Source organism: Chenopodium album, chromosome 1, assembly GCF_948465745.1.
Source record: "Chenopodium album chromosome 1, dcCheAlbu1.1, whole genome shotgun sequence".
Classification (NCBI taxonomy): domain Eukaryota; kingdom Viridiplantae; phylum Streptophyta; class Magnoliopsida; order Caryophyllales; family Amaranthaceae; genus Chenopodium; species Chenopodium album.
Window position 1 is genome coordinate 8,190,325 of NC_137834.1, and position 14,275 is coordinate 8,204,599.

Genomic DNA, 14,275 nt, shown 5'->3' on the forward strand with positions numbered 1-14,275 from the left:
CATATGCTATCCACAAATATCACAAGCCTACCTTAGTTTCTTATCTTTGTCATTCTCAATAATATTCAAAATGCATGCTTTAGTCTATTTTCTGATAGTATTGCTAGCATCATTTTTCTTACAACTATTGAGTCCTATCCAAATTGAAGCTCGAAACTTGAATTTTCGTGTGTCGTTTGAGGCTGACCTCATTCGTCGTGATTCATCATCAATCTCTTCATTCTATGACTCTTCAATGACATTACAAGAACGTCAATGGAGAGCATCCCTTGGCTCAGTCTCGCTTGGCCATAATATCCGTCTGTCTTCTTCATTTTTTGATGAAAAGGATGTTAAGACGGATGTTATCCCAAATGGAGGGGATTATCTTATGAAGATTGGCGTTGGTACCCCACCTGTCGAAGTCATGGTTGTTGTTGACACTGGGAGTGATCTTACATGGCTCCAGTGCTCACCATGCCAGCGGTGTTTCCAGAAGGGTTCTCTATTGTTCGACCCAACCAAATCTTCGACTTATCATCCCATCTCTTGCAACCCTCAATCCTGCAACTATCCAGAGCTCAATAGTGGTTGTATTCCAAACTCTTTCAGCAATAATGAGTCGTGTGTATATACAGCCATATACGGTGATGGCACAAAAAGTACCGGTCTTCTTAGTACAGAAACCATTAGCTTCCCTTCAGATGATGCAACACAATCAACATTTCCATCCTCTATTATTGGATGCGGGTTTGATCAACAGGGTCGACTTGGCATCCATGGGGATGGGATCGTTGGTCTCGGACTTGGAACATTGTCACTAGCCTTACAACTAGGCCCAAATATCAACTACAAGTTCTCCTACTGCTTGACTCCTCTGTCTTCCACTGTCGCTGGCAAGCTTAAGTTCGGTGCTGATGTAACAGGCCCCGGAGTTGTATCAACTCCATTTGCTACAACCGAAGACTCTCCTACATTTTACTCCCTCACCCTCAATGGCATTAGTGTAGGGAATAGTTCTGTACCGGTAGCCCAAGATATAATAATCGACTCTGGCACGACCCTAACCTTCCTACCAACTAGCATCTACGACAGCATTAAGACCGCCGTGAAGGGTGCTATCACAGTCAGCCCTGTGCCAGACCCTGAAAATGCTCTCGACCCTTGCTACGAGACCCTGCCCTCGGGTGTTCCTGATGTAGTGTTCCATTTCAAAGGGGCTGATGTTGTGTTAAAGGCTGTTAATACTTTCAGGAAATTTGGGAATCTAACTTGTCTAGCAATTGTACCTTCAGATGATTCTCTCTTGTTTGGGAATGTTGCTCAAGTGAACCATCAAGTTGGGTATGATTTAAAAGCAAAGCAAATTTCATTTGCTCCAACAGACTGCACCAAATACTAGGCCTCATTCAACTTTAACCATATGCTGCTTTACTAGTAAACTTTTTATTTTTTGGGTGCTTGTTTATAAGCATCTTTTTTTTATTTTATATTATTTCTTATATGTATTCGTTTATGTTTTTTCGTTTCGTTGATTTCTCTTTGTGTACTATTAGGCCTTTACCTTTTTTATAAATATCCATTCACATTTGTGATTTATAAAAAAAAGGTGAAAGAGGATCACAAAAGACATGTGCTTTATCGCACCATATAAGAGAAATGTGATTCCTTATAAATTTATTACTAGTCTTCTGGCCCGTCCATGCACGGGTTATTACTTAGAATATTTTCCTTTTAATGTGTTGCTTATTTTTGTTATATAAGTCAGTATTGTTTTATTGTACTTTATACATATGTTTATATAACGTGGACTAATTAGCTTAACTTTTTTTTTTTTTTTTTTTTTTTAAACTATTACTTTATTGGAAGTTTAGGAGATGAAAAGACTACGACTTTATTTTGGTGTAGTTGAAATGCTTAATTTCCTTACTTAAATTTGCAAGTTACAGAATGCATAAAGACATGAACTTTATTTTTTGATAAAGAAGGTGGTATGTGGCATATGAGTTGGTGACATATGGCATATGAGTAATGTATGGTTTGTGTTTTTAAATACTAACTATAGACTATAGATGTTCTTTTCATTATATATGCACTTTCTTTCGTACTTCTCTGTTTATATTTCCTTTAATGAAATCAAATTTATTGACATTAATTTCATTTAGGCTTTTCAGTTATCAATTTATCATATTGTCTTAAAACGAGATTTTTTTTTTTTCCGGCGTTGCTAGGGCTGTGCACCGGTTCAAAACCGGACCGGGACTGGAACCCGGAACCAATTTTTTTTGGGGACCGGGACCGGACCGTAATCAACCGGTCCGAGTTTCGGTCTAGACCTATTTATTCCGGTTCGGTCCGGTTTTGGCCCGGAATGGACCGATTACATTATTTTTTTATTTTTCTTTTTCATTTTAGTATCTTAATATATACATACATTTTTAACGTCTTGTTTTTGTTTGCGTGTTTTCCTATTTTACACCTAGAATTTATAAATTACAAGTTTTGTACCTAAATTTTTTAGAAATTTAAACATAAAATTTAAAATTTTCACCCAAAAAATTACAAAAATACACATTCCGGTCCATTCCGGTTTTTACCTAGACCGGATCGGAAACCCGGAATCCACAATTTGTGAGGACCGAAGACCGGACCAGAATTTTATTTATTTATTTTTCCGGTGTTGCCACTACTTCTACAAATTGAAAGCATAGTTAAGCATCTACTGCATAATTTATAGCTAGTGACTGAAGTATTTGACTTGAATTTGGCTTAACATTTATTGATTTATAAACACCTACATGCTAACTATACAAAGTTACATTGGCTGCATACATGTTTTTGCTTTGGCTAATATTATCCTACATATTATGCTAGCTTAGCTTGCTTACTCTTAAAACTACCTTATCAATTCGCGGTAGAAGCTTGAGACAATGTCAAGGTTGAAGCTTGAAACAATGTTTCTAACCATGTTTTCTTCATAGATCTAATCCATCGTAACTCTCTACACTCTCCCTTTTACGATGAGTCTTCGATGATTCTCAAGAGCGCCTTAGACCCTCAGTCTCACATGGGTATAGCTTAGAATTCACCCGTCGTATACCTTAAATTGGTGTTTTTTGTTACTTAGGCCAGGAAAGGCTTTAAAGATCATTGAGCCCCATTTAATAACAAATCCTGGGACTCATTTTGATACCCAAACATCCCTAGTCTTACAACTCGGACAAAAAATAAATTACGGAGTATAAGCTCTATCATATTGTTTGGCGCCTGAGTCTACAAGGGTCAATTGTAAGCTCAACTTTGGGGTCGACGTAACTAACCCTAAAATTTTATCAATACCTTTTACAACTGGGGATCCTCCTACATTTCATTATTACCTCACACTAAATGGTTTTTTTTTTTTTTTTTTTTTTTTTTTGAAAAACACAATAAATGTTATTAGTATTGGGAAAATGTTACTCACTCCGTTTCATAATGTTAGTCTCACATATTATTTTGGGCGTTTCAAATTGATCTACCCATATTGAATCTATTCCTTTTTTTTTTTTATTTTTTTTTTTATTTTCCTAATTCGGTCTTATAATTTTTAATCCCATTATTGGATTGATGACATGGCAGTAATTAAATATTTTGATTGGTCATCACTCCAATTAGTGGATTGATGACATGACATTTGATGAAATTCCTCACGTTAAACAAGCATTGTAATTGATGCTTTCCAAAGAAAAAAAATTAGAACATTTATAAGATAGAATTAATTAACCAAATTTTTTACTAAAATGTAAGATTCCAAATATTATTCATTCTCTTATTTTTTGTGATTGATTTTATATGAGACTAATAAAGTGAAACGGAGCGAGTACTAAATAAAGGGGTCCCTATTGATAAGTGTAGAAAGAAGAAGGAATTTTCCATGGTTGAATGGTTGCAGAAAGAGATACAAAAGTAATTTGGTTTTCTCGATGACCGGCTTTTAGTAAAAGGGTGAAGGTGCCAAGAAATATGAAATGTAACGAAAAGAAGACTTTTCTTGATAGGAAGTGGGTCTTAGAACACAATGATGTAGATAATGAGAATTTACGGATTTTGATAAATATTCGTTAGAGAACCTAGTCACACATAAATCCACAAATTATCTACCAAATATTTTCTCAAACCTTATTTATTGTTTTTTCGTTCTTATAATTTCATTGACTTGTTCCCTATTAATCAAACGCAATACCACCCGATTTTCAAACATATGCATTAATCATTATATTTCGATTAATTTAAAATTTATTTTTTTCCGTTATAGATGTTGTTTTTATCATAATTCCTTATTTATAAGTCTTTTTACAAATTCTCACTATTGGCGTTAATTTCTTTACATGGCTTGTCACAATGTCTTAAGTTTAGGGCTTTTTAATTCAACAAGTTTTGTGTAAGACGGGTGTACGTTAATTTTATTGAGAGACGGTCAGTTGGAGGGGACTTTAACTATTTTTATGGTAATTTTTAATTTTTCGTTGGTTTAAATTTTGTTTTAAATGTGTAATTTCTTATAGATTCATCATTGTATAATATATAGACTAATATAATTAATCTAGTACATTATAATAAGTTTTTTGGAAATAAATTTATTATTAGAAAAATGATAACTTATGTAGTATAAAGGGTAATTTTAAATACTTTTAAGGTAACTTTAATCCGTCTTACAAAAAATTAACGTATATCCGTCTTTTTGGAGAATTTATACTTTATATATTTTTTTTCAAGAGTGTAGACAACTTCTACAATTCAAGCTGAAAAGCTGTTAGGAAAGATTAGGAGAATATCTTTTATATTTATCATATATTATAATTTCCTTAATTATAGGCTTGATTGACTCAAGATAATATGTAGAATATCTTGTGATATTATCTTAATTAGGAAGCTATGTACTCTATTTATATGATTTGAGATCAATGAGAAGGACTCAAGCTTTGAGCCCTAAATCTGACATGGTATCAGAGCCAGACCCATGATCTCACAATTGGGGCCTTAATGGCTAAAGTATATTGGGCCAAAAATTATGGATAGCTCACATGCGAGGGGGAGTGTTGAGCCCAAAAACAAACCCACATGTGATCACTCTCTTGTCCCATACTAAAACACTAAAGGGGGAGTGTAGTGGTAATGAAATCCCGCATTAAAAGAATATCTTTTATATTTATCATATATTTACCACATGGTATCAGATATTCTTTCAATGTGGGATCATTAACTTGTTCCCTATTAATCAAATGCAATACCACCCGATTTTCAAACATATGCATTAATCATGATATTTCGATAATTTAAATTTTTTTCCCCGTTATATATGTTGTTTTTATCGTAATTCCATGTTTATATGTCTTTTTACAAATTCTCACTATTGGCGTTATTCTCTTTGTATGGCTTGTCACAATGTCTTAAGTTTAGGGCTTTTAATTCAATAAGTCTTGTGTAAGACGGGTGTACGTTAGTTTTATTGTGAGACGGTCAATTGGAGGGAATTTTAACTATTTTTATGATAACTTTTAATTTTCATTGGTTTAAATTTTATTTTAATGTGTAATTTCTTATAAAATCATCATTGTATAATATAAAGACTAATATGATTAATCTAGTACATTATAATTTTTTTGTTTGTAATAATTTAATTGTTTGATAAGCACCTTAATTTGTGACAAAAAGAACAAAAACACATTTTTAGTAATTTTTTTTATTAAATTATTATTAACTTTTTATATTTTATCAATCAAAACACACTCTATTCTTAAAATTCAAACAATTTATTAAGGAATTTAGCTACTTACAAAAATAAATTCTTCCAAATTAAACCTAGCATCTGATGTAATTAATTTACCTTATCGATATTAAGTGTTTAATTTGCCAGGTCTAGGTTTAATTAAGGAACTCGACCCAAATGACCCGAAACACACTCTATTCTTAAAATTCAAACAATTTATTAAGGAATTTAGCTACTTACAAAAATATATTCTTCCAAATTAAACCTAGCATCTGATGTAATTAATTTACCTTACCGATATTTACACCTTATCAGTTTCAGCTACCGTGTAATAAATTTACCTTCTTTTCATGTATCTTTGTCAAGCTTAATTTCTTTGTAAAGCTTAATTTCTTTGTATGTATGTCTTGTCATATTTAATTGATAATCACAGTGTTTATATTTTCTTCTTTAAGCGTGTACGTACATAGACCACTTCAACTAATTGAAAACTTAACCAGCTAATTGCTAGTAAACGAAGACCTTGACTTGGACTTACCTTAACATGGATCATTAGCCATTATAAATAAAACCCATATACTAACTATGCAAAGTCACAGCCTAAACACTCTTTCTCAACCATGACCTACTTATTACATGCTTTAGCTTTGGCTAATATGATCTTCCATATTATGCTAGTATCCTTACTCTTAAAATTACCTAATTATCATGTCATGGTTGAAGCTAGAAACTTAGTTTCTAGCCATGTTTTCTCGATGGATCTAATCCATCGTAACTCTCCTCACTCTCCCTACTACGACGAGTCTTCCATGACTCCTCAAGCGCGCCTTAGACCCTCAGTCTCACATGGCCATAGGATTCACCCGTCGTCTACATACTATGAGAAAAAAGATAGCATTAATTCAAATTTAGTCCCTAATGGAGGGGATTACCTAATAAAAATTGCTCTTGGTACTCCACCAGTCGAATTGTTAGCCAATGCCGATACTGGGAGTGACCTTATATGGTTGCAATGCTCTCCTTGCGACATATGTATTCCCCAAAAATCACCATTATTCGACCCAACAAAATCTTCCACTTTTCATACAATACCTTGCAACTCTCAATCTTGTGATCATCCTGATGTTATTAGTGGATGTCCCTCTAATAACACCAAAAGTGATGGTTTACCATGTATTTATGGTGTAACCTATGGAGATGGTACAACTAGTGTTGGTATCCTAGCGACGGACACGTTAAACTTCCCTCCAGTCGATAATCATGTTACGACCCAAACTAGTTCATACCCTTCCTCTATAATTGGATGTGGAATTGACAATTATGGTTATTTTGGTAACCAAGGGGATGGGATTGTTGGACTAGGGGCCGGTCCATTATCCCTAGTCTCACAACTTGGGCCAAAAATTAACTATAAGTTCTCATATTGCTTGGCACCCCAGTCTTCAGGGGTCAATAGTAAGCTCAATTTTGGGGCCGATGTAACAGGCCCCAAAGTTGTATCAACCCCCTTCACTACTGGGGATCATTCTACATATCACTACCACCTCACTCTCGATGCCATTACTATTGGAGATAGTTCGGTCCCCATGGACCACAAAGATGTGGTCATCGATTCTGGTACAACTCTTACTTATCTACCACCTAAAGTGTACAATGGTGTTAAAAGTGCTATAACGAGTGCCATTCGTCTTAGCCCAATGCCCAAGCCGGTTAAGGGGTATGACCTTTGTTACGAAACAAGACAATCATTGGGTTCGGATGGGGAGCTCAACCCTCCGGACGTAGTGTTCCATTTTGAGGGGGCAGATGTTGTATTAAAGGTAGAAAACAGTTTTAGGGTGGTAGCAACTAAGAATGTTGTTATTTCTTGTTTGGCAATCGTACCTACAGATGATATGGTTCATACATCCATATTTGGGAATGTTGCTCAAGTTAACTTTGAGGTTGGATATGATTTACAAGCAAAAAGGGTATCATTTGTTCCAACAGATTGCACCAAGTATTAAATTCAATCAAAGTTGTTGCAATATATTCATGTATCACACTATCATTTATAAAGAAAAATATGGAATGTTTCAATATGAATACTATTCCACAAAAAGGTTTCAAGGTTCATATTTTTCTATTAATCTACTTCGATACTAAAATAAATACTATTAAAGGATGATCTTGGAAGTTTTATGTTTATATTATTCTATTAATCTATTACTGTACTAATGTAGTGATGCATGTTTTACATATTCATGAACAATGGTATATCTCATAAAGACATTTTTTTTATGGTTTACATATTTTTTTTTTGAACGGATATAATTTTAATGGTTTACATATTCACGCAAAGATCTTTTTTTTTTTTAAAAAAAAAAAAAAAAAAAAAACAGAAGAATATCCATTGATAGTCACTATTGATTTGTGTGTGAAAAGAAGAAGAAATTATCTATGATTGTAGGGTTGCAAAAAGAAACAGAAAGGTATTTTGATTGTAACAATGAGTGGATTGAAATGAAGGGGTGAAGTAAAGGTGCCAAGAAACAATGTGAAATGTAACAAAAGAAAGGCTTGTCTTGATAGGAGGTGGGTCTTATAATATACAAGTATAAAACAACAATAATGTAGCTATACTAGCTATTGAGAATGTACTATGCTTTATAAATCTTCGTTAAAGAGTCTGGTCAGTGGTCACACATAAATTCACTAAAATTTCAACCAAAAAACAATTAGTACGAGTTATTGGCAAGTATTCCGATCCATTATCCTCTCTTATATTTCAAAATGGAATATTAAAATTAATTTAAGTTCAGTAAAATTAATTTAAGTTCAGCAAAACTAACTTAAGTTTAGCAAATATAATTTTGTTTCAGTAAAAATAATTTCAATTCAACAAAATAAAATGAAGTGAACGGGGTCTTATTTTTACAAAACTGAAATTATTTTAAGTGAATATTAATTTTTAAGGTGAAGTGAAGCGGACCTCTTTTTAAGTGTTAATAAATCTAGTCCACGTATAATATTTAATCCTATATATATCCAATAATTTACAGAAAATTATCTAAACTTATCATCAGAACCTTGTAGGAAGAAAAAACTTATTAATAAGTCCAAGATAATTTGACAAAGTTTAGTTTTATGCTACTCCAAAAGTTATAGATTTTTTTTTTTTGAGGAGAACTCAAAAGTTATAGATAATTTGTAACAATTTCGTCTTTTCACACCATCCTTTTAGAATGATGATTAAAGTAAGCGCGTATAGCATATTTGGATTCATACTAAGTAGCAGTGGGATTATTTTCTATCGATTGAACATATATACCGTGACTTATTGGGAGCAAGCCAAGAAGTCTTGGTCGACGTTTGTAGACTAATTACTTCGACCTTAAGATTTTCGTACTTAATTATTAATTGTACTGTCCACTAATTAACTGTAGTTTTCGCACTATCTAATTATGGGATCTTTTAGCAAAATGGCTAATTTAACAAAAGTATTTACCAAAACGGCTGATTATAAAATTTAATTCCCAAACTAGCTAATTTATCTATTTCTTACATTTCTTTGAACCGGTTTGGTTCACATTATAGGTTTTTAACTTTTTTTTTTTATATATAATTTTTTGGTTTTATTTAAAAAAATTAGTTTTTTTTTAATTATATTGTGGATTTTTTTTTTCTTTGGGAAAATCTAATGCAATATTTTAAAATATCATTAATTTGAACAATAACATTCAACATAATATATTTGCAACAATTCTCAAAATTCTAAAAAGTTGCACAACATAAACGTTCACTCAAAAAAAAAAAAAAAATGATCCAAACTTTCTTCCAACAAAAAAAAAAAGAATTTTTTTTTTTCTTTTTTTAACACATAAATATAGAAATATATTAAGGTCTAAAGGCCCAAAGTTTCTAATACACTTACAGGGTGAAAAAGGTGCATTAGAATAAGATAAAAGCCTAAAATTTAGAAAGCAAGTAGGAATAATCAAGTTTTGATTATAAATAACTAGAGTTATATAATTGTCGACCATAGAATCATTGAATTTGCTCCGAAAAAGATGAACAATACTCTTTTTATTTAAAAAAAAATAAAATAAAATTAACAATACTTTATTTCCCTTATCGCTGTATAATTTGTAATAGTCTTATACAACAATACTACTTGAAAAATTCAATACTACTTGAAATTCCAAATTTTTTGTGATTGATATGATCTAGACGAAAAATTAGGGATTTTTTTGGATTGAAATTAGGATTCTGCCACTGTTAACATACTCTATTTTTTTTTTTTTATATTGCATAAAATTTTCAACTTAAAAAAATCTGTAAGAAAATTAAAATTAAACCAAAAAAAAAAAAAATCAATAAAGTGAACCAAACTAGTTCAAAGTAAAATAAAAAATAGATAATTCCTTCCAAGTTAATAAATTAGCTAATTTGAGAATTACATTTTATGATTAGCCGTTTTGATAAATACTTTTGTCAAATTAGCCGTTTTGGTAAAAGATCCCTAATTATGTGCTTGCTTTGAGCGTGTATTTTTTTTTTGTTGCTAATAAACAAATAATTAAGCAACAAAGATTATCATGACAATGTAGTTAAATTACTCTAAATGTATATTTTCTAAGTTATTTATTTTTTGTTACGGAGTAATAGATTATTGTAAAGATTCACCCTTTTTTTTGGTATTACAAAAAAAATTATTATTACTTCTTACAGATTTGCAAATTAGAAATCAAGACAAATGTGCCACATTCCATATGACAATTATGATTTATGCAAATTAAAAATTAAAATTCATGGTTATACATTATATTTATCGTTGAAGAACAAATGTTGTTATTGATGAACCTCTTAGGATGGAAATAACATAGAGAGTATTAAAGATTAAAGGTGCAATTTTGGCAAATTAACCTTATTAGTTAACATGAGTAAAGTAGTATGAAAACAAGGTGGAATGACACAAGAAAACAAAAGACCTTGACTACACTAGACATAGTAAACGACGCAAATCTCGCAAATTGCATTGCGTAGTATGTTGTAGGCATCTATTTGCCTTGAAAAGGACATGATCATAAACTTTGGTTATATAAACCCATGTTAACCGTGTAACTACTTAACCATAACATACCTATTATTAGCCATTGGCCCTAACTTTTCTTAGCAACCAACATGCATGCTTCTACTTTGCCTAACATCCTCCTAATTCTTTTGCTAGCATCATCCTCAATCGAGGCTCGAAAATTAGCCACTTCTAATAATGTCTTCAAGGTTGAACTCATCCATCGCGATTCACCACTTTCGCCTTACTACAACTCTTCCATGACACCACAAGAGCGCCTAAAGAGAGCACCTCTAGGCTATATATCACATGGCCACAACATCCAACTATCCTCATCATTTTATAACCTAAATGATGAGAAATCATACGCCTTAGTTCCTAATGGCGGAGGATACCTCATGAAAATCGCCCTTGGTACCCCAAAAGTCGAATTTTTAGCCGTGGCAGACACCGGTAGTGACCTTATTTGGGTCCAATGTCAGCCTTGTAACACTTGTTTCCAACAAAAATCTCCACTCTTCGACCCATCTAAATCTTCGACCTACCATGAAATCCCTTGCAATTCTCCGGATTGCACCCATCCAGACCTTAAATCCGGTTGTGCTTCAAATAATTATAACAATAACAATAACAACGAGTCATTATCATCATCATCGTCCTGTTTATATGAGTGTATTTACGGTGATAATACTCAAACTACGGGCGTCTTAGCCACTGAAACACTTACCTTACCCTCTCCTGATGCTACCTCGCCGAGTCTTTCGACCACATCAATTTTCGGGTGTGGGACGGAGCAACAAGGCTCTCTTGGCACCCAAGGAGAGGGGATCGTTGGACTAGGGACAGGCCCGTCTTCCTTGATCTCGCAACTCGGTTCAAAAATCAACTACAAGTTCTCCTACTGCTTAGCTCCTTTAACTTCCGACGTCTCAAGCAAGCTTACCTTTGGAGCCGATGTAACCGGGTCTAAAGTAGTGTCAACACCCTTCGAAATAGGAGAACGCCCCACATTCTACCACCTTACCCTCGACAGCATTAGCGTCGAGGGTAGGGATAACCCGGTCCAAATCCCGGTAGGTATGGACGTGATCATCGACTCTGGTACCACTCTTACAATGCTTCCAAGTAACATCTACAACGATTTAAGGGCTGCTTTGGTGAATGCCATTGGACTTAACACGGTTCCGAGCCCAATCGAAGGTTATGACCTCTGTTACAATACAGAGTCATCAGGGCAATTTAGCCCTCCAGACGTTGCATTCCAATTTCAAGGGGCCGAAGTCGTGTTAAAGACAATCAATACATTTCGGCAAATTGAGGACAATGTGAGTTGCTTGGCAATGTTAGCGACGGATAGTACTCCGATATTTGGGAACATTGCTCAGGTTAATTTCGAGGTCGGGTATGATTTACAAGCTAAGCAAGTTTCTTTTGCTCCAGCAGATTGTACTAATTAAGTAGTTGTAATAACTAGCTTAATTGATCGTTATTTCGAGGTTTGTTTGTATGGGCATAAGTATGTTTCTGTTGTTAGTTGCTAGTTCTACATGTAATGAACTCTTCGATTTTCTCCATCAAAAATCTATAAGCTCCATATATGTCTGAAAGTACATTTGTCTTATATATGGAGTACGTTTTAGGAAAGTTATTGTACCATTTGGATATTAAATAAAGTTCCTGCGTGTTTTCTAACTTACATTTGAAATTAAATAATGCAAGTACGTGTTGTCGTGGTGATAATTATGTAGGGGTGTAAACAAATGGAGATTCAATATAAAAAATCGAATTTGAGGTCGATTAAGGGCCTGTTCACATTACTTAATTTCAGTTCAGTTCAGCTCCTAATTTCCTTCTCTTATAAAATATTCATTTCAGTTCAGCTACAATCAATTCAGTTTAGTTCAGTTCAGTTCAACTTAGTTCAGTAAATGTGAACAGTCCCCAAAGAACAATTATGTTGTGAGTATATGAAAAACGCGCCAAGCTTGTACAGTTTTTGAAGCTAGTAAATGAGATTTAACATGAGTATAAATACATTCATTTATAACGTAACTTTTAATTAACTTTATGAACAACTTGTTTACAAAATATAAACTTTCTAGATCAAATTGGGTCATATACTCATATATATGATGAGCTTGAGTGTGTGTAATAAAAATTATTGACTTATTTTGGGATTGGATTTCATGTCAAGGAATAACAAATATTTTATAAAATTGTTATCTATACACTCGTATTAAAAAATGAGCAGTTTAGAAAGTAGAAACACTTACAAAACCTCCAAAGCTCATGGTCAGACTCGCTTCAGTTAAATGAAATGCACGAACATAAACTTGGGTTTTGGAAGTGATGTCAATTTTTTTAGTGTGTATTGAGCCTAAACTACTCATGGAGGTCGATGCAAAAATGCAATCTGGCAATGGAAAGTTTTATTAGAGTTACAAAATTATCAAATTTTTAATTTTATTAATATCGTACTATATCATAGACTGTGTATCAATTAATCATAAATTTTGGATGAGTTAATTAGTTCTCTAAAATGTTAATTAGAGCTAGTGTGGCAAAAAATTACGTTTCGAATCTCATTTACCCTTTATTTTAAGTGGATTTTATTTCGTGTTGGAATGAGAAATTGAAAAGGCTCAAGTTGCATCCGTTTTCAATCCGAAAAAACTTTCTTCTTTTTTCTTTCTTTCTTTTTATTTCTTTTTATTTTATTTTTATTTTTTATTTTTACAAAGGTTTAGATAAACAACAAACTGTATTTATGTTTTTATTTTTCATGTTTATTGATTTTATACTTAACTAGTTTTGTGCCTGTGCGATGCCCGAGTTGTTTATTAAGTTTTAAGATATATTTTAATCTATATGTCAAATTTTAAAATATATCATTGATACAAAATTAGTTAGGAATTGACGTATTTTTGTAACGATTTAAACTTGTAGATATGTAATGACTAATAATAATAATATTAGTGAAAAACATTTCTTGACCCTGTCTGAAATGACTCGTGACCCGACCTGATTAACAGGTCTACACACAGTAATAAAATTATATTAGATTCTGAAGTATATTATTTTAATTGATTAGAATATATTATAAACCGCATGGATATGGTACATTTTGAACTAATTCCTTCGCTCCAAAAAAAATATTATGATACAAAAAATAAATTTATATGATAATTTATCAGATTTATAATCTAATTATTTTTTGAATAAATTATAATTCAATTTGTACATATGAAATAGTGGTACTTTATCAAAAATAAAACTCTAAATTAACAATTTTATCCTAAAATTATCCAAAGTTGATTGAAAATAAAATTCTAAACTAACTTTTTTATGTTACAAATTGAATTTTATATAACTCTATCCTAGGTGGCACGACACTTGGCAAAAAGTTGGAACGCCAAGTGTCGTTGTCTCGTCACCTGGCTAAAAGTTTAGCTTTATATATTAGTTACTAGTTTTGTGCCCGTGCGATGCCCGGG

The 14,275-nt window shown here is 32.6% G+C and overlaps 3 pseudogenes; all 3 read left to right on the plus strand.

Moving 5' to 3' along the window:
- Positions 1 to 45: 45 nt before the first annotated feature.
- Positions 46 to 1,762, plus strand: LOC145556148 (aspartic proteinase CDR1 pseudogene; annotated as a pseudogene).
- A 4,579-nt stretch (positions 1,763 to 6,341) lies between these two features.
- Positions 6,342 to 8,008, plus strand: LOC145556240 (aspartic proteinase CDR1 pseudogene; annotated as a pseudogene).
- A 2,848-nt stretch (positions 8,009 to 10,856) lies between these two features.
- LOC145556342 (aspartic proteinase CDR1 pseudogene) lies at positions 10,857 to 12,477 on the plus strand (annotated as a pseudogene).
- The last annotated feature ends 1,798 nt before the right edge of the window (positions 12,478 to 14,275 follow it).